At 47.7% G+C, this 19,718-nt stretch overlaps 1 long non-coding RNA gene across 1 annotated transcript in view; it reads left to right on the top strand.

Annotated features, from left to right (window-relative positions):
• The first annotated feature begins 888 nt into the window (after nucleotides 1-888).
• Nucleotides 889-19,718, top strand: part of LOC135827652 (uncharacterized) — a 38,760-nt gene continuing 19,930 nt past the window's right edge. Inside the window, exon 1 of the long non-coding RNA XR_010555521.1 lies at nucleotides 889-1,058. This is a non-coding gene — a long non-coding RNA (uncharacterized LOC135827652). The remainder of the gene's footprint in view (nucleotides 1,059-19,718) is intronic.

Raw genomic sequence — 19,718 nt, 5'->3', positions numbered from 1 at the left:
GTGTGTGTGTGGGGGGGGGGGGGCTGATCACTCATGTTCATGCGAGAAAGGAGTGCAGGAAACCGCATTGTGACTCCGAGCTATTCCATTGTGTATTGTTTCTTGGTGTGATGAGATGTGAGGTGGACACATTCAGTGTAAGATAGACTTAGGGCACTGTTCCATGTACAGTAGAACTGTAAAACATGTAATTTTTTAGGTGCATTAAAATTTCGGTGCCAGAAACCTGCCAGGTTTCAGGCGTAATTTAGAATTTGGTGACCAGCGTTCCCTTCACATACATTGCGTACTCTACTGCCTTTTAGGTGTAATTTAAATTTAGGTGCCTGCTTTCTCTACCGAAATCGCCGAAATTAAAGTTATACTGAAAATTACATGTACAGTAGTATGCTTACAGCTGCTGTTATATTTAAACAATGATCACACAGTAATGACGCAACCAAGTCTTTTTCCGCCGTTACTCAGAGTTCCGTGTCAAACACTCACCAGACAGCATATGAAATGCATGTAGCTATTTGGAAACCTTTTGCTCTGACCAATTGGTCTTAGACATCACTGCCCAACACACTCAGCCGCACTGTCACTTCACTCAGTCAGTCCGTCGGACGTTGCATTTCTCAACATTCCGGTTACTATTGCCGCCATCTTCAGCAGGAAGCAGGCCAGAAGGCAAGCGGCACACTTTAAAACACTCTCAGAGACGCCTTTTCTCTTTGTTTTTATTGTTCTTTGTTTTTTTTTAGAGGCCCCACGGCTACTCAACGTGACCAGGACTCAGACGAAAACGAATCTCGAGTTAACATGCTACGTGCAGGGCAAGTATGTTTCCGTAACCTGGCAAAGGCCTGGAGGTTCTCCGCTAGCGAGCCAGCTAACGCCATCAGGAGTTTACGGCAGGACATGGAAAGCCGTCGACCTGCAGGCGAACGCCGGTTATAAAGTGGGAACGTACACGTGTACGGTGTCGAGCACCGCCGTGTGTAACGTGCCCGCCGACCGGACCAGAACTCAGCTGTGCTTTGCGCCGATCACTCAGACCGTCACCGTCCTGAATTATGGTGAGTGTTGTGTCCTGAGCAATGGATCAGATGCGGGAGCAGACGGGGGATCAGACGGGGGATCAGACGGGGGATCAGACGGGGGATCAGATGGGGGATCAGACGGGGGATCAGACGTGGGATCAGACGGGGGATCAGACGTGGGATCAGACGGGGGATCAGACGGGGGATAAGATGCGGGATCAGACGGGGGATCAGATGCGGGATCAGACGGGGATCAGACGGGGATCATTGGGAGATCATAGGGGGATCATTGGGGGATCATCGGGGTATTATTGGGTGATCATTGGGGTACTATTGGGGGATCATTGGAAAGTGCGTCAGGCCACAACAGCAAAAGCACAAAGGCAACATGACTCCCGGACAGCGTCAAGTGCCTTGAGTTCATGCTGCGCGCAGCGTCAAACATGAAATAGTGTAACCAAAGCCTTACTAGGGGGAGAAAGAGACGAGTGCTGCACAGAAGTTGGACATGCACCCCGGGTGCCAGGAGCTCCATTTTCAGTTGACATTTATCTCACCCTGTTTGCGCATAGCTCAAACTCTGAGTCGCAACGTACGTTTCTATAATGCCACACTGGAGTATATACCGTCCCCCCCCCCCCCCCGCACCCACCCCATTTTTTGCCACAAAAGTGCCAGGAGCTCCATTTTCAGTTGACATTTATCTCACCCTGTTTGCGCATAGCTCAAACTCTGAGTCGCAACGTACGTTTCTATAATGCCACACTGGAGTATATACCGTCCCCCCCCGCACCCACCCCATTTTTTGCCACAAAATATAGACATCTATCTTATTTTTCACCGTTGATTTGATCATCGGAGTATAAGCCACACCTCCCTGTTTTTGGGTGAATTTTGAGAGTTCAATTTCCGGCTTATACTCCGGAAAGTACAGCACAGTACAAACTGGTTTAAGGGACCACCCCATGGTGCAAGCAAACGCGGTCGTTAAAACAAGGTGGTCTTTGGAATCAGGTCCCATGCATTCGTGGCATACCGGATTGTGTGCACACATGTGCATGATTCTACTTCCATGTACTCATATTGACAGGTGTGGAGCATAGAATACTCTCGTGCAGGCAAAGCACACCCCACTCAAGTACACACAGCGCATCCTGCTCTGTCACTTGTCACTTCTGTTGACTGCACGCACTTGCTTCAGAGCATGCATGTCTATAAAATCTACCACGTGTTCCTGACTCCATGAAATTGTCTTTCTATGTTTTGACTCCATAAAATTATTGTCTTTCTATTTCTGACTCCATGAAATTGTCTTCATATAATTTTTCCTTTTTGCAGCGTTCCTCCTTTATTCCCAATCGAACATGGTTGAACAAGCGGTCACGTGCTCCTGGGTGCCCAAATCACGTGGTCACCACGCCAGCAGGCGACAACTTTCACACCAAGGACTGCACCAAAAAAAGGTCAAACAGGCTAGTAAGTTGTACCCTGCAGGCACGGTGACCAGGTGACTGGTGTACGCAGGAGCACGTGACTGTTTGTTCAACCATGTTCGATTGGGAATAAAAGAGGAACGCTGCACCGCAGCCTTTTCAGACCGAAACCAGTCGACTCAGCGTTCAAAAGACTACAACATATGGGCAAATCGCGGTCATCCGTGCTTTTATAAGAACGAAATGGCGCTTTTAGTGAAACTTTTGCATACAAATCCCCATCTAGTGGGGCGCAGTCACCCAGTTTCGGTGGAAGTGCGCGAGTTCGATTGGGATTCAACTAGGAAGGGAGCGTGTCAGCTTCCTCGGACCACGACCATTCGACTCAGCACCCCGAAGACTACAACTGGTGAAATTTTGATTTTAGCCTTAACTTCCCCTTTAATCCCTAGGCTCTGCCCACCCAATTCTTCCTCACTCTTTCTCCTTTCTTACACTATAATCTCGTATTGGCTAATGGCTATCAGTGGGAAAAAAGATTTGAAACAACCCCCTCCCCTCCTTCTGAAACGAACACAGCCTGCTATGCTGGACGACGAAAATCGCATGCATGTACATGTCATATGTACAGGGTCGGTCAATTTGCGATTTTGGCTCCCCCCCCCCCCCCCCAAGCGAATCATGGTCGTTTCTGGGACGACAAAAAAACTTTTGCGACGACCCCTAAGGTTTGAGGGTGGCACTGAGATCATTCTGTTTCCGGCGTATTGTCATTCCTCCCCAGCACCACCCGTTGTGGATACGATCTTATTATTATTCTATTTCCACTTTGTTTTTCATCCTTCCCCAGTGCCACCAATCGTGGACACGTTCTCAGCCGTAAACACCACCAGACTGCTAGGTGAAAATGCCACCTTCTATGTCACCCTGAAACACACACCCTATCCAATGCCTGTCATCACATGGACGCACAACGGATCTCTTATCAACACAAGCTCTCACAGGATGCAATTGTCCAGTAGCGGCTTGTCGTTGACACTGACGAATTTGCTGCCCCGGGACAGGGGAGTCTACAAAATCTTGATGAGCAACTCCGAAGGAAGTGACAACCGGACGTTCTCGATGGATATTCTGTGTACGTGTCAATGTTTGCTGACCTAGATACTGTCCAGATGTCTCTCCGTTAACCTGTCTGCCCCCCTTCCTGAACATAACTACCTGCCTGCCTGTGCTGCTGTTTTTGTAGCTAGGCAAACAAATGGGAATCATTGGCCAGTGATCTCCTGGTCCTACGCACACAAACTCACGATCAGCTAAAACATGTCTTTGGGGTTTCGTAAAAAAAGTTGGGAAATGACGAAATTAAAAAAAATGTTTTTTTGGAGCGCGTTCACTCTGCACTTCATTCAAATGATCCATGATGTGGCGATCATCTTCTAAAATTTTGTTCAAACACTTGTTTGGCGGTCTAGTTCAAGTAGCTGGCGAGCAAAGACTGACAATGTCCGCATCTAGTGATACTGGAGCAGCTCGCAGGGCCAGACGATCGCTGTGCATGGCCCAGGTTTGTTCAGGTGTCTGCAAGTCCGTAGCGGCGGGTCTGCAGAGCGAGGCTGACAATTTGTTGGGATCTCAGTGATGTTGATGTCGACAACGAAGCTGAATCGTCCCCGTCATCTCCAGTAGCGAAGAGAGACAAGTTGTGGGCTAGTACATAATCATTAGGCGGCGAACCGGCTGCCTTACGACGTTACTTGCGTTCAGCTCTCATAAGTCGTCTGACGCAGTCTCGGAAATGCAGGTGACGATCGAAAGTGTCACTGCCAGAATAGAAAGAGTATGCAAGTGCAACGCCGCCCAGAGCATCGTGTTGCTTTCCAGGAAGAACTTGGGCTATGCCTTTGAACTGATGTCGTTAACATGCTCAAGTCGGTGTCAACATCTTTAGTTCCGTTGTATTGTGCTCCGCCACAAAAGCCACTAAGTAATAGTTTGTCTCTTTGTGTCAGACTGTGCGAAAACTGTCATTTTCTAATTCAAAGTACATATTTTGAAAGCGGTGTTTGGGGCACTTGTAGACTATTTTTCTGCCCTGTATCACCTTCAAGAGGTCAAGGAAGGTTCCAAGAACTGTTTTCTGGAGGAAAACAAAATTTGAAAAATTTCACTCGAAGACATGTTTTGAACAATGGATCACTCGTAATGTTTTGCTACTCTGAGTTTCATGCACTGTGTGCAATCATCAGGCAAACAATATTCAATGCAGACTGGTCAAAGCATAATGGGAATTTAAGGTGGATGCAGGCGGAAACAAGTGTAAGGCTTAGCGGGACCCTGATTTGAAATCAATGGGCTAACTTGCCGGCTGAGAATTGTGTGAAGCTGAGTGCTAGATGACTGCAGTATAGTGGGGCAGTGAGTGCAATTTGCCAAGGCGCTAGCTGTTGGATGCCTGTACTACAGCAGAGCCAATTTGCCAAGGCGCTATCTGTTGGATGCCTGTACTACAGCAGAGCCAATTTGCCAAGGCGCTATCTGTTGGATGCCTGGACCACAGCAGAGCCAATTAAGTCCGACGAGTTACACTTAGGTGCAATGGCGGCACAAGCCTCTTTGGTGGTGTCAGGATTCAGGTGTTGGGTGCTGGATGCCTGTACGACAGCAGAGCCAGTGAAGTCTGAGGAGATACAGGAGTTACTATATCTATAATAGTAGTTGTCAATTTCATAATACCAAAAGCTTTCCACCCAGTTTCATCAGTAGTTACATGGGAATGAGTAAGAATGAAAACGAAGCCAGAATTTATACTGGGGGTAGAGAATCAGCAAGAATATTCTTACGCGCCTCAAGTTCACACTACACTACCATAAGAATGTATGGAGCAGTGGATATATATATATATATATATATAGCAGTTGTCAATTTGATAATACCAAAAGCTTTCCACCCAGTTTCATCAGTAGTTACATGGGAATGAGTAAGAATGAAAACGAAGCCAGAATTTATACTGGGGGTAGAGAATCAGCAAGAATAGTCTTACCATGTAACTAGTGATGAAAATGAGTGAAAAGCTTTTAGTATTATGAAATTGACAACCTTGTTGTTCAACCTTGTTGTTCAACCTTGTTGTTATGTGTATATAAATTTGTTCGAATACCTCTCTATTTAAATATGTATATATTATTGCAAGATTAAAGAGGTCAATATATTTATTGACCGATTATGAGGGCAATAATAGATTTATCACGACATAGCATACCTAAACTGTTTTTAGCTGTGTTTATAGGAAGAAAGGAATACTATTGTAATAGTACATAGTATGTACATATGCCGTTTACATTGGACATTACTTCTCTATAAACAGAAGTTTTCAGTTGTCCCTTGTAGTATGTTCCCAAAGTTCTTTGACTGAGAATCTGCCGATTCGTATGACCCTCAGACAGGACACCACCTGCACAAGACGACCAGAGCGAGGATGAATGGTGGGGCGATCTCACGGTACTTTACAGTGCAGTCAGACCTTGCGATCCGGCCGCAGATACAGTGCTTAGCGTTGGGAGCGGGGGGGGGGGGGGGGGGATTAGTCTCAGGCAGGTATACAAAGTGGTATGGGCTAAGACCATGATTGAGGTACGAGAGGTACATGCTCAAGTCCTGCCTGGAAGCGGATCTTTCAGCCACGGTGTTACCCACAATCGACTCGGAACTTGCGGCCAGGCTCAAGAGGTAAATGGTTTCGACCGATGAGACTTTCGACACTTGTGAGATGGGTTGTGGCACCAGTGCCAGTCACATGCTAAATGTCTCAGCTGCAGATCCTGTGAAGAGTGGTAGGTGGGTGGGACTTTGTCTCACAGCCGCTGGTGTACGTGCCAAAAAACCATCAGCCACACGGATGTAGTTGTACACGTCCAACCCTAGCCCACCGACCATCTGTTCACACTTCACAGGCATCCGCGGGGTGCAGTGTGGCGTGGAGAAGACGAATCCCGCTGACAAGCAAGAACTGGGTACCCCTCTGACACCCACTGGCTGTGCCTGCCGGCCCTAAGCATAGCGGCTGCTACACGCTTTCAAAACAGTGGGGCTTATGCTGCATTGACGTTATGCATAATACCAAGAGTGTGCAAATGGGGTCTGGCTGCTGTAAGCCCACTGCGCGGCGGAATTCCCACATTACGTCATGCCGCTGAGGCAAAGAGGACAAAACTCTACATTCCGCGGTGCATGGATGTGGCCTTGGCACCAGGGAGTAGTATGTTGGAATGTTGGAATTCCGCCGCGCGGATCCCCATGTACAGAGTTGCACACCCTTGTGGTTATGGACTCTTGATAAAACAGTGTATGACCATAATTATTACAAATGTACTACAACTGGCGTTACCTGCCAAGTATGGGACACGTTACCCCTCAGGAAGGTGGCGGCCATGCGTTATGCGTAAACCCCCTTGCTGCTGCTCCACAGCTTGATCTTTTATCTCCTGTGCCTTGTGTTGTGAACCCGCAGCCCCCGCACATATCGTAGATACCACACCGGACACAGTTGCCCTAGAGGGAACGGCAGTCACATTAGGCTGCAACTTCAAGGGAGGCGAGCCGGTGAGCACCACCTGGTTTCATGAGGGCAGTCGAGTCGCATCATTTGTGACGAAAAACAACCAGTATCAAATCAGCTCAGCCAGCTTGACTCAGGCCGGTCACTACACATGTACAGTCAGCAATGCTGTCAGCAACGACTCCGCAACCATCCAACTCAAAGTCTTCCGTAAGTGTTTTGGTTACTAGTACCTTGCCGACCTGTGCATGAGTGTAGGGTAGTCTCTGTGTTTCGGGAGATTTTCCCTTTCCGCTACGCTGAGCATGTCTGCGGAAGCAGCACGGTTCAAGGGAGGTTTTCGTTGGCTGATGTTCATGCTTATATGTGGCGTGGAGTTTTGGTTTGATGGCCAGCATCAGATTCAGCGATTTCTACAGAGGCGTTCCAGTATAGTCAAAACTGAATAGCTGATACTTGTACATGGACAGGCATATGGTTGCCAGTAGTACATTTCGGAAAGTATGGGGTCCCTGCATCCCCTCCTGGATTCGCCCCTGACGGGAGTATGCTGGCCCGGTGGCAATTGAGCGGAAGGCTGAATTTGGTTCTGTGACCTCTCTTGTTTGTAGCTGTACTTGGATGGATGGTGCACTGGCACCAACCCAGCATCAATACGATCTAGGTTACACACAGAAATTGAGGATCAGTTGTCTGAGGATTGCCTTAGCTTTGCTATGTGCATGAAACGCAGCGTTACGACAATGACCTAGCCGGCTGTCTCTGTTCTCTTCTGCCTTTGTGGAAACTGAGGATATCTCACTGTTTTCCTGATGCTTGTGTTATGGTGCATTTCCTGTTTCTAGCCCCACTTACCGTGACGCTAAAGGCCTTTCCCGTGGCTAACAAGGATTCCACATATGATCCGACTCAAAGTAATCCGTACAAAGTGATGGAGAACGCACCTGCACCTGCGAAAATGAGGGATGTTCTGTGTCATATTAAAGTGCCAACGACCACCTCCACTCGGATCGGCGCGACCAACGTGTTCAACAACATTAGCGGATTGGTTTGGTTCTTCAATGGAGTCCGCATGAGGCACCTTTTTAATGACATAACCATAATCCCCAGTGTGGCTTATGATTCATCATCCAGGCTCTCCCAAATTCATTGTAAATTATACTGGCCTCCGAGTATCAACTCCAACCTAACTGGAAATTACACATGTCAACTCGGCGCTAGTTCCCAAACTTTTCGCGTAGAAGTGCAAGGTCAGTTTAAGTTCCAGTTTGCTCCCATTGTTCCTGGATGAGCCAAACGACGTACATATTGTATGATGATGGGCGCAAATAGGAGTTGAGGGCACATTAAGATTGAGGACATTCGGCCTCAGTCCCTTGGGCATGCGTAATTGTCATGTGTGACTCTGTGCAGCTTGTAGGAAGACATGTACCTGCGTAGGATGATCCTTGAACGCAGGTCACTGAGAGTGCTCGATGAGAGTTCTGATAGGCCAGAACTGCAGAGATCCCCCTAGCCCCCACCCCTCCCCGCCCACACACACACACCCAGGTCCAGTGGAGTGAAATTACCCTCCCCCAGTTGAGATCTCTCCCCCCCCCCCCACCCACACACCCAGGTCCAATGGAATGAAATTCCCCCCCCCCCCCCAACCACACACACACCCAGGTCCAGTGGAGTGAAAATGCCCTCCCCTAGTTGAGATCCCCCCCCCCCCCGGTAGGGACACACTTGTTGATCAAATTTTCGGTCGGTACTGCTGCCACCTGTATACGCTGTCATAGTGAGCCTTACGAAACAAAATTTCGGCCGCAAACAAACATTCGGCCAACACGGCCAGGCCGACAATAGCCGAAAATAAATATACGCCGCATATTTGTTGACTTACTGTAGATAAGGGCTTGGCTTTCAGTTTCGGTTTCAGTTTCGATTTCAGTTTGTTTATTTACGGATTCTCCAGAGGGTAAATGCATAGCTATCATGGGAGTCTCACCAAACCAATAGAATAATGAAAATAAAATTATGCATGGAGTGGAAAGAAACTCCAAATCTGAGGTATTTGTAAGTCAAAGGAGGGGAAGAACATCAATAGATTGAGAAGCAGGGGTGCTAATAGAACACTGGAAAAGCACTAAAAGAAAAGTAACTGCAGTAGCGGTTTTTAGACTATATTGTTCAACAAACAATAGGAGGACAGAGGAAGTGTTTTTACTCAGAGTTTCACGCACTAAGCGATCATCAGAAAACAGTAATTGGAAATCTGGATCAGTATTGGTTTATATACTCACAAAGCAAAGTGTAATTAGCGGCAGTGCAAAGCGTGAATGACAGCAGTGGTGAAAGGTGACAACCACTGGAGCTGGTTGTCTCTTACTTAATTAGGTGATGGCTGTAGATGGTTTAAAGTTCCGAAGGTAGTACCTGTTATATATATATATATTGTTCAACACGTGAAACTAGGTATGCTGGAAACTGAGAAGCGGTAAACGTCATAAAGCTTCCTTACCTGGCGATTAACCTTGTAGCAAGTCCATCCTTGTTAGTCGCCAACCCCGGGGGTTTCAATCTATTTGCCCTATATTGAGTGATAGTCCCTATCTACTGTCGTGAGTTCCCTTCGGGAACGGGCACGATAGTTTACTTTTACTTCACCGCAGTATAAGTAAACTATGGTATGACATTGTTCTTGCCGGGGATGCGGATTGAAAGTAAGCTATGGCATGGGCGTAGGAACCGGTCCGGCAGGCCCGGCGGTCGCCGGACCAATAATTTTCGATTTTTTATTTTTTTTATTTTTACATTTCAACCTTGTTGATGGCTTGTCGACTCTTGTACAGGTACCATGTTTTACATCGACAATGTGGTGTATCATCAGCATGCATATTCTTATTTCTCATATTATTCTGTAGCATTAAAATATGGCCTTTTAGGCCCAATTTTTTTTAAAATCCCGCGGGAGGATCCCGGACCCCCCCCCCCCTCTCACAATTTCGCCGCACCAATATTAAACTGCTTCCTACGCCCCTGTATGGTATGACATTGTTCTTGCTGGGGATGCGGATGGACAGTAAACTATGGTATGACATTGTTCTTGCTGGGGATGCGGATGGACAGTAAACTATGGTATGACATTGTTCTTGCTGGGGATGCGGATGGACAGTGATGGCAGTGCATACGTGCAGGCACTGTGCCTCCAAAACAATTGCAGCTGGTCCGTGTCATCAGTCTCTAGTGAAGGGCACATAGCACCAAATAGTAGATCTTTTTTTCAGTTCGAATATCCGTCACTTCACGAATTTTTGTTCTGTTCAAGCTTAACGAACGAATATTCGAATGTTCGGTATATTCCATTCAGCCCTATGTAACAATCTGCTGTCTTCTTCTGTTCTCTTTGTGCTGTGTACTGACAGCTCCTGTGAAGATTGTGCGTGGCATATCTACAGTTGTTGCGAAAACGCGAATGTCTGTTACATTAGACTGCGGACACAGCGGTGGTGAGCCGACGAACACAGCTTGGTTTCATAACGGTGTCCAGGTTGCATCAATTGCCTCTCCACAGCCAAACTCGCTCCATATGTATTTGGTCACCGCTGCAGCATCCGGTAACTACACGTGTTCAGTCAGCAATGCTTTCAGCAACGACTCCGTAACCATCCAACTCAAAGTCTTCTGTAAGCGCCTGACCAACCTCACTATGTCTATGTTTTTTTTTGTTTTTTTTGTTTTTGTTTTTTTATCTTTTTTCACATAGTAAGTAAAGTAAATTATCGTGTCCGTTTCCGAAGGGAACTCACGACGGCCGCTAACACCCGGTAAATCCTGGCGGCAGATGCAGCGCCTAACGGTGGGGGTGAGTGGATAAGTCTCACAACCACTGGCACAAGTGCCGAGAACGGCCCCATTAGCTGCATCCATGTACCCCTTGTGCCTGGCCACAAGTTCCCAGTTGACTGCGGGTAGCAGCACGGCTGGAAAAACCGCTCCCAGGCAGGACTTGAACCAGGTACCTCTCGTATCTCAATCATGGTCTTCACAAAGACCACTTTTATTATTAAGACGGATAACCCAAAGGCAATGGTACCTAAATCAGGGGGTGTCTCCGGACCAAACACAGAGCAAGGAGCTCAGCCAGCAGAAAACGTCAGAAAACAAACAACCAAGAGCATGAAGCCTAGGATGTCTGAGAAGTACTTGCAGGGGTGCGCCGGACAACAGTAGCAGAATATGCACACGCGACGGGAAAAAAGAAAACAACATGAAGCCTCAGATGTCAGAGAAGTACGTGCAGCGGTGCGCCGGACAACAGCAGCACATGCACACGTGACGGGAAAAAGAAAGAAAAAAACACAGTTTAAAATCCAGGGATCCCAGCAATGTCGTAACAGTACTAAGAGAAAATGACGCTTTAAGTCTCTTTTGAATGTATGAGCATGTGCAATCTCACGCAAGTCCTTTGGCAAATTGTTCCATACAGCTAGGGAATGAGAGAAAACATGGCGGCTTCGATATGGACCCTGAGCAGAAGCAAATAACAGATAGAATGGGCGACGGGCACTAGAGCTAAGAGAGAAGCGACATGCACGAAGAAGGTGTGGATGAAACTTTATAACGTTAAAAACCAGACAGAGGGCTCCAATGTGTCTGCGCCAATTGAGGGATTCCAAACTGGCTGCACGAAAGAGCTCACATTTGGAAGTGCTCCACTCAGCTGCGCAGCCTTTCCGGTACAGGTATCGTCTAGCGACCTTTGCCTGAAGGCAGTCCAGTGATCCGGTATCTCGTGCAGGTACGCCACAGAACCAAAGCTGGCTAGCGTATTCCGCCACAGGCCGAACATATTTGCAGTAAAGCGCCAATATGGCGGCAGGCGGTAAACGAGAGGTCATGTGGCGCAGCAGAACAATACGTTGGCGAAATTTCGTTATCATTTGAAGGAAATGTGGCTGTCAGGACATGTTGTGAGCCAAGATGACTCCGATGTGGCGGTGTTCGTTGAGTGTCCGGATGTTACTGTTATTAAGGGAGAAGGTGTAGGGAGGAGGGTCCGTTGAGGAGGAGAAAACCACATGTGCTGACTTCTCAGCATTGTAATCTCCCCCCACGGAGAGAGCCCAAGATCCACACGCGTCCAGGTCTTCTTGTACTTCGGATGACGATGTGTTACCTAATGCTGTATCGTCGGCAAAGAGATACAGATCTGATTCCACTAACGAAGGCAGGGTGTTGATATATAGGAGGAATAAGGCTGGACCCAAGTGAGAGCCTTGTGGGACACCAGTAGAAAGAAGACGGGGGTCACTCAGTGAGTCACTAACTCGAACCTGAATGCGTCTGTCCATCAAGTAGTCCTCAAACCAGCGGGTGGTCGAGGTGTTGGCAAACAAGGTGAGTTTTGTGATAAGGTCGAGGTGAGAAACTCTGTCAAACGCTTTCGCGAAATCCAAGAATATCATGTTGTATGTACAACGCCGGTCCAATGCAGAGTATATATTGTGTGTTAATACAAGGAGTTGATCAATTGCGGACCGTTTAGGAACAAACAGAATTGTGTCTGGCTGAGGATATTATTGTCCATCAGGAAACGAACGAGTTGTCGGTTAAACGGCTTGTCAAAAAGTTTCCCAATACTGGGCAGGATAGAAATTGGATGATAACCTTCAGCTGAGTGCGATGGTTTTTTTGGTTTGGGGACTGGTGTGATGACAGCAGTTTTCCATTGACCAGGGAAGGAGCTTGTCCGAATGCAAATGTTGAAGAGGGTTGGCAATGAATCACAGATTACCGAGGCGGTCTCCCGCAGAAGAGTGTTAGAAAAGGGTCCGCCCGAGGACTTAAGGACCCTTAGCAGTTTCATTTCATCAATTGTCGCTGTTTCGATCGTGTTCTCGCTCAGTTTCTCTGCTTGTAGCGAAGATGTAGCTTGGTCTAGGTCATGTCGACGTCTTCTAGACGTGGTGGACGATTGGAGAGATCGGCTGTGGCGATATCATCGCGGAATGCGACTCGAAATTGAAAATTTGTATCGCTGATCCCATCGCAGTATTCGCTCTCAAAACAGGAGCGAGAGAGAGGGCAGCGATGGCCTAAAATCGTCAAGGCAGGCGTAATTCACCAGCCAGCGACTGCTTCTTGTCTTCTCTTTCACTTACCTGACGCTGGATGTGAGTAGATGAAGAAAAATACAGATTTCGAATCTGAGACAAGAATTCAAAGTTTGCAATTTTGAACCAATTGTTTTACCTCAAATGTGTGAAAATATGACCATTTCCCTGGTATGTTGTTACTCTTCATGCACTGAGACAACGCTTATGAGGTTGTTTTGTCCCTATGTTCCCAGTACAAGAGCACAAACTAATTCTCAGTCTATTTGTTTGTGATACCCTGGTTGGTCAGAAATATGCACAATTGGCGCGTATCTTTGGTATTCCACCTATGGCCTTCATATACTACTGCATGCTGTACCAATATCCATGCTTACCTGGGTGCAGTGATACATATGGAGTCAGGAAAACACAACTTGCATATACAAAAGTTGTCTAGATTTCATACCATGGTTGCTTCTTTGGCTGCGATAGCCCCTTCCATGCATTAGATGGCTGGTACATAAAGGGTTAAGGACCCTTAGCAGTTTCATTTCATCAAAGACTTGGCCAGGATTAACCTCGTCCAATTCAAACAAATTTTCCAGCTATGGTGCTTGTGGTGCGCAAGGCGCTGTGGGTTGTTGCGTACGCCGTTGGTGATTTTGTTGGTTCTGAGTCTGACTGTGTCGTGCGAAATGGTCTGCTAAGTGGTTTGCCTTTTCAGAGTCAGTCACTATGTCACAGCCATTTGCAGAAACTAAAGCTGGTATTGTCCCAAGGGGTGAGGAAATGCCACATAGCCGCTTCATAGGGTTCCACCATGTTCTAGTTTGGCACCCATTATTAAGGTCATGTCCCAGGCGGGAGTAGCAGCTATCTCTTGCAGTTTTGTTGGCTGAAACGAAAGCGTTGTGAGGCAATTTATAGGCGACCCAGTCGCATAGGAGGCCCGTAGATTTAGCTCGCTTGAAAAGTCGTTCTTTAGTTCGGTGAAGCGTACGAAGACTGGTGGAAAATCTCGGTTTGTGGCGAGATCGTGTCCTGCTACCCTTCGTGATCAGTTTCATCGGGACATAGTTATTAACTGTGGATAAAAACACCTTGCCATGCAAATAGAGCGCTGTCACCATGGAAATGGACGAACAAGGCAAGGAAGTGGCTGGTGATTGGATCGTGGGAGGAGATGCTGCCTGCAGAGTTTGCGTTTGTGTTGCTGAAACTGTTGAACATGCAGCCACGGAGGGTTCAGAATTTGGTATAAGGTCGTCACTGTGGTGAAGATTAGTGTCGTTGTTTGTTTGTTCAGTCTGCGTCGAGTTCATACTGTTGGTGTCGGCATGAGAATCTGCTATGCTTTCTGAGTTTTCTGGAGTGTGGTTATCTGTATCATCTGAAAGATCGGGTTTTGTTTGTTGTTGTTGGCTTTTATTTTACTCGGTTTTGACTGCAAGGAAGAAGAGGCAGTGGTCACGGCAGCAGAGGTTAGGTGAGCAGCGGAGGTCGAAGACGCATCTCTTGCCGGCTGTGTAGATTCGTCAGTGGGGAGCCCTGTTGGGATTTTCTTCGCTTGTGAAGCGCTCGTTTCGGCCCAGTTCACTTGTGGAGTTGAACTCTCGGAAGTGCGGGGTCAGTTCCCGTATCCACCGCACATTCTGCGCTGCTAGCTATATCCGTATTCGGCAGGGGTGTCGTGCTCTGCGTGGTTGTGGTGGACGTGCAATTTTTGGCAACATGTCCAACTCTATCACAAACTCGGCACGTTTGCTATTGCCCATGGTGCCAAACCCGAACCCTTCGTCCCGAGACAGAAATGTAGGAGGGAATGGTTGTTTTCTCAGCTTTTCGGCGTATGGTGACTAATCGAGTCCCATTCAAAATGAACACAACACTGGGAAGGCGGGTCTTTGCAAAGGCAATCCCAAGCACCTCTCCATAGTTAGCCAAAGCATTCTGAATACACTCAAATCCCACCCACAGTGGTACCTCTTGAACATGGACAGTAACGTTCCTAGTGTTGATCGCGGGCGTGGCAGAAATACGTTCACCAGCCGCAACAGTTCCATTTGAGCTCAGTGTTTCTTGAGCTGGTACAGGTTTTAAAGTCAGCCTACAAAGCCGACCTACATACCGGATACCAATGACAGGTTCCTTCGAACCCTGTAATTGTTTCCAATGCAGTGATTAAATCACCGCTTCGCGCTCCAAACGGTTTCGCGTGAAGGCTGTCGGCAAGGTCCAGGAAGACAGTCGGTTTCCGTATTTCCTGGGGCGATAAGCCGCCCAGGGCTGTTGATGGCATACTTATGACAGCAATATCGGAGCTCCAAAAATGTCAACCATACACTTTTACGTCACAGATGGACCTTAAATGCCAAACATGAGATGGATCTAGGGGACCCACGCACAACCTGAATCGTGCCAGTGGTGGTGAGGTTCAGGGAGCTCCGCCGACCTAGGGTCTCGACTTCATGGCCACCGAGATGCACATGTTGCCATGGCAACTGCATTTGAGCATCAGCTTTGGTTACCTTGACGACCTGTGCATGAGTGTAGGGTGGTCTCTGTGTTTCTGGATACTTTCCTTTCTCCTACGCTGAGCATGTCTGCGGAAGCAGCATGGACCGATGACTAGAAACGTACGGTGTGTGCATGCATGTAGCAGGTGTGAGCCCATTGGGCATTCCCAAATAAGGAGTGCATGAGTCATGCATGTGAGTACGCTGGGATCAGGCATGCACTGTTCAACAACACCCCCAGATGACCATGCCCAGGTGCCAGGTGGCTGTGTGGGGTGTTCGCGGTACAAATTATGTCATTGCACAATGCGATAATTCCCTTTCCGTGACGACCCTGTTCTCTCCAGAAAGCTGCTTTCCCAGCACACTGACTCTCCTGGTGTCGTTTTCCGGCACAGGTCTGAATGAAGTTTTCTCTTGTTTCAGTTTACCTTGCTGGATATTCTTCCACATCCTGGGCTTGCGGGAAGCATCAGTACCAAGCAAGTCCATCATGGTAGCTCTCAGCTCAGGAGGCATGACAATGCAACTTCCGCACCCCCCCCCCCCCCCAAACTACATCACCATGCTTCGGAAAGTCACAAAAACTCGACCTCACATTCTTTTTCCGCTTCTTGTTCCAGTTCAGCCGATTTTCACGATTCAAACTGCGCTGCAAAGCTCAGATCAATGTGCTTCCACTGGTGTCCATTACGCATGCAATGTGCTGAAGGGAAATCCCCTGGCACTCAACAGAAAGCTGCAAATGCATGGGCAAAAATTCTGAAAACTACAAACACATGTACAAAAATTCGCTATCGCTCAGTGCCATGAATTCTGTATTCACTCCGTCACCGCTCCGCCAAACTTTCTCCTATCGCAAAGAGCTTGATATCCCTAGAACGCTGAGCTCAATGCCTTTTCAACTGTGTATCGATTGCTGTGATTGAACCTCTTTTGACGGAGTTCCGTAAGTCTGTACACTGATCTATGCATTGCGATATGCTGCACAAAGCCCATGATGTCTATAGACGTCAGCAGTCGCTTGGCATACAGCGCCCATGATGTCACTAGAACGGAAAGGCCTGATGTGACCTTGCGTAACTTCATAGCTTGTTTGGCATGCCTTTTTCGCAAACTTCAACATGCCTCGCAGTTGGTCAAATTGGTGCGGGAAGCTGGAAGAATACCAAAACTGCCGAAAAACTGCCGAAGATTTAATGGCAATGAAACAACACAGTCATATTCTATCTACGCGGCACAGATTATGCATGCCCAAAGTGGCAAACTTTTTTGCATTTAGCAAAGGATCGAATCGTGTCACTGTGTTTTTCTCTTTCCCAACATAACGTAATTCAGGATATCTCACTTACTTATCTGATACATGTATATAAAAATTTTCTTATGGTGCGATTCCTGTTTTTTGTTTTTGTTTTTTGTAGCTCCGTTTACCATAATAATGACTGCTGATTACATGGCAAATTCGAATGTTTCTCGACACCCACATTTGCACACAACTATTCCGTACAGAGTACTCGATGGCTGTAGTGCTCCTGAGCACATGGCGGATGTCTTCTGTAATGCACACGCGCCAAAGCCCTACTATGAAAGTAGCGGCATTCCACTAGACTTCAGAGAATCCATTTGGTTCTTCAATGGAGTCCGCATCACGAATGGCAGTCGTGGATTCACGGTTACCACGAAAACTGTAGATGGCGGCGCCATTTTAAACGGAGACTACAGCACCGGCAGTAAACTGGTATGGCCGTCACGTATCACCGCCGACCTAACTGGAAACTACACGTGCGCAATGGGTGCTGATTCCAAAACGTTCCGCGTGGAAGTGTCAGGTCAGCCGCAGTTCTACCTTGCTGTTGTTCTTGGAGTATTTGTGTTGTTGTTGTTGTTGTTGTTGTTGTTGTTGTTGTTGTTGTTGTTGTTGTTGTTGTTGTTGTTGTTGTTGTTGTTGTTGTTGTTGTTGTTGTTGTTGTTGTTGTTGTTGTTGTTGTTGTTGTTGTTGTTGTTGTTGTTGTTGTTGTTGTTGTTGTTGTTGTTGTTGTTGTTGTTTCAAATCTTTATTCTCACGATAGCCAGTGGCCAATAAGAGATAATAGTGTAAGAAAGGAGAAAGAGTGAGGAAGAATTGGGTGGGCAGGGCCTAGGGGTTAATGACTACTTAAGTGTACGGGCAGGGGTGGTCGCCACACGAGCATACAGAGTTGCGTACTTAAGTGTACGGGCAGGGGTGGTCGCTACACGAGCATACAGAGTTGTGCAACAGCAGGGATATCTCGGATTTGAAGGGAGTACGAGAAGGGATTTCGCGAAGCTGGGTGGGCAGGCAATTAAAGTAATGAAGGGCCTTGTACAGGGGAGAATGGAGACAGCGGTCAGTCCGCGGAGTTGGCAAGTGCCAAGTACGAGAGCGACGTAAATTATACGAAGGTTGCACGTTGCTAGCAGTATGCAGCGAGAGTATATGTGGTGGGGCATAATTGTGGCGCAGAGAATGCGCGAAGAGTATATGTTTAACTTTAAAACGTGAAAATAATGTTGGCCATTTGATGCGATGCAAAAGGTGGGAGTGTTCTAAGTGTGTGTAAAGGGGAAGGTGGAGACATATTCTGGCGGCTTTCCGCTGGAGTCGTTCTAACCTGTCAAGGGAAGTGTGGGACAACGGTGTGAGAGCAGTGCTCGCATATGAGAATATAGGTAGTATGTATGTCTGATAGATGTGAGATAAAGAATCACTGGTGAGTGTAGACCTTAGTCTAAAAAGAATATTGAAAGACTTGAGTGATTTTTTGACTATGTATTCAACATGCTCCGTCCAACGGAGGTCATGCTGAAAGATTATTCCGAGGTGTTTGTGTTTTTGTGCTACGGTAAGCGGACTATTCCTGAGGGTGATCTGGGGTAGCTGTTCAGGGGGGCGGTTATTGTGGTAGAACGGGAGGATGACTGTTTTCTTTGTGTTAACCAGCAGGTGCCATCTTTGAAGCCAGTCTCCAGCTGCTGTGACACTCTGTTGTAGGTTTCGGGTGCAGTCTTGAAGAGTTCTCGCTATGGAAATCAGAGCGGTGTCATCTGCAAACTGGCTACAGGTGGTGCCGGGATTCTCACATGCATGTGGAAGGTCTATGGTGTAGACGAGGAATAGAAGCGGCCCAAGAACAGATCCCTGAGGGACGCCGGCAGGGATCTCGAGGAAAGGCGATAGGTCGCCATCCACCTGGACCCTTTGCCGACGCCCCAACAGGTACCGTCGGAACCACTCCAGGGCGTTGCCCTGGACACCATAGTGGGAGAGTTTTGCTAGAACGCCTGCATGCCACACACGATCGAAGGCCTTGCTTAGATCGAAAAAGCAGGCATTGACGTGTTTCCCGTCGTCTCTCGCAGTGGAGAGGGTATGGACGAGACGGGCGAGCTGCTGCTCAGTGCCGTCTTTCTCGCGGAATCCGGACTGCTGGTTGGGCAGGTGGGGTGTGATGTGCTTGTAGAGGAGTTGATGTGCAATTTTTTCTTGGATTTTTGATGTAGTGCTCAAGAGAGAGATGGGTCTATAATTTGTTGGTTGGGTTGGGTCACCCGGCTTGGGTACTGGAGTAATGGTGGCATCTTTCCACTCCTGTGGGATTTCTCCGGTTTGGAACGATAGGTTAAAGAGGGACGATAACGACGGTGCAAGTTCCTTAGCCGCTTCTTTGAGGAGGCGGTTTGGAATAGAGTCAAACCCGGGGCTTTTGTTGGTATCAACTCCTCGGAGGAGTTTTTCGACCTCAGCTTGGGAAGTCGAGATTTCTTGAAGGGGACTGAGGATGTCAGGGGTGGTGTTGATGGCTGGAGTTTGCTCATCCGCATTGGCCACGGACAGCTTGCTCTGTGAAATGAAGAATTCGTTGAGGGCAGCGGCTTTTTGTGCTGGTGTCGTTGCAGGAGTTGCTTGGCTGACGAGTTCGGGTATGCGTTGTTTTGTAGCTGTAGTTAGGTGCTTCATGAGGCGGTGTAGGGAAGTAGAGGAGGCTGTTGAGTTGTTTACGAAATCCGATTTAGCACGACGCAGGAGGGTGGTGACACGGTTTCTTTGGGCAGTGAACGTGTTCCAGTCGTCAGGCGAGCGTGAGTGA

This window comes from Sycon ciliatum, chromosome 11, assembly GCF_964019385.1.
Source record: "Sycon ciliatum chromosome 11, ocSycCili1.1, whole genome shotgun sequence".
Taxonomy (NCBI): domain Eukaryota; kingdom Metazoa; phylum Porifera; class Calcarea; order Leucosolenida; family Sycettidae; genus Sycon; species Sycon ciliatum.
The sequence above is the reverse complement of the archived record's forward strand: the minus strand, read 5'-3'. Positions and strand labels throughout refer to the sequence as shown.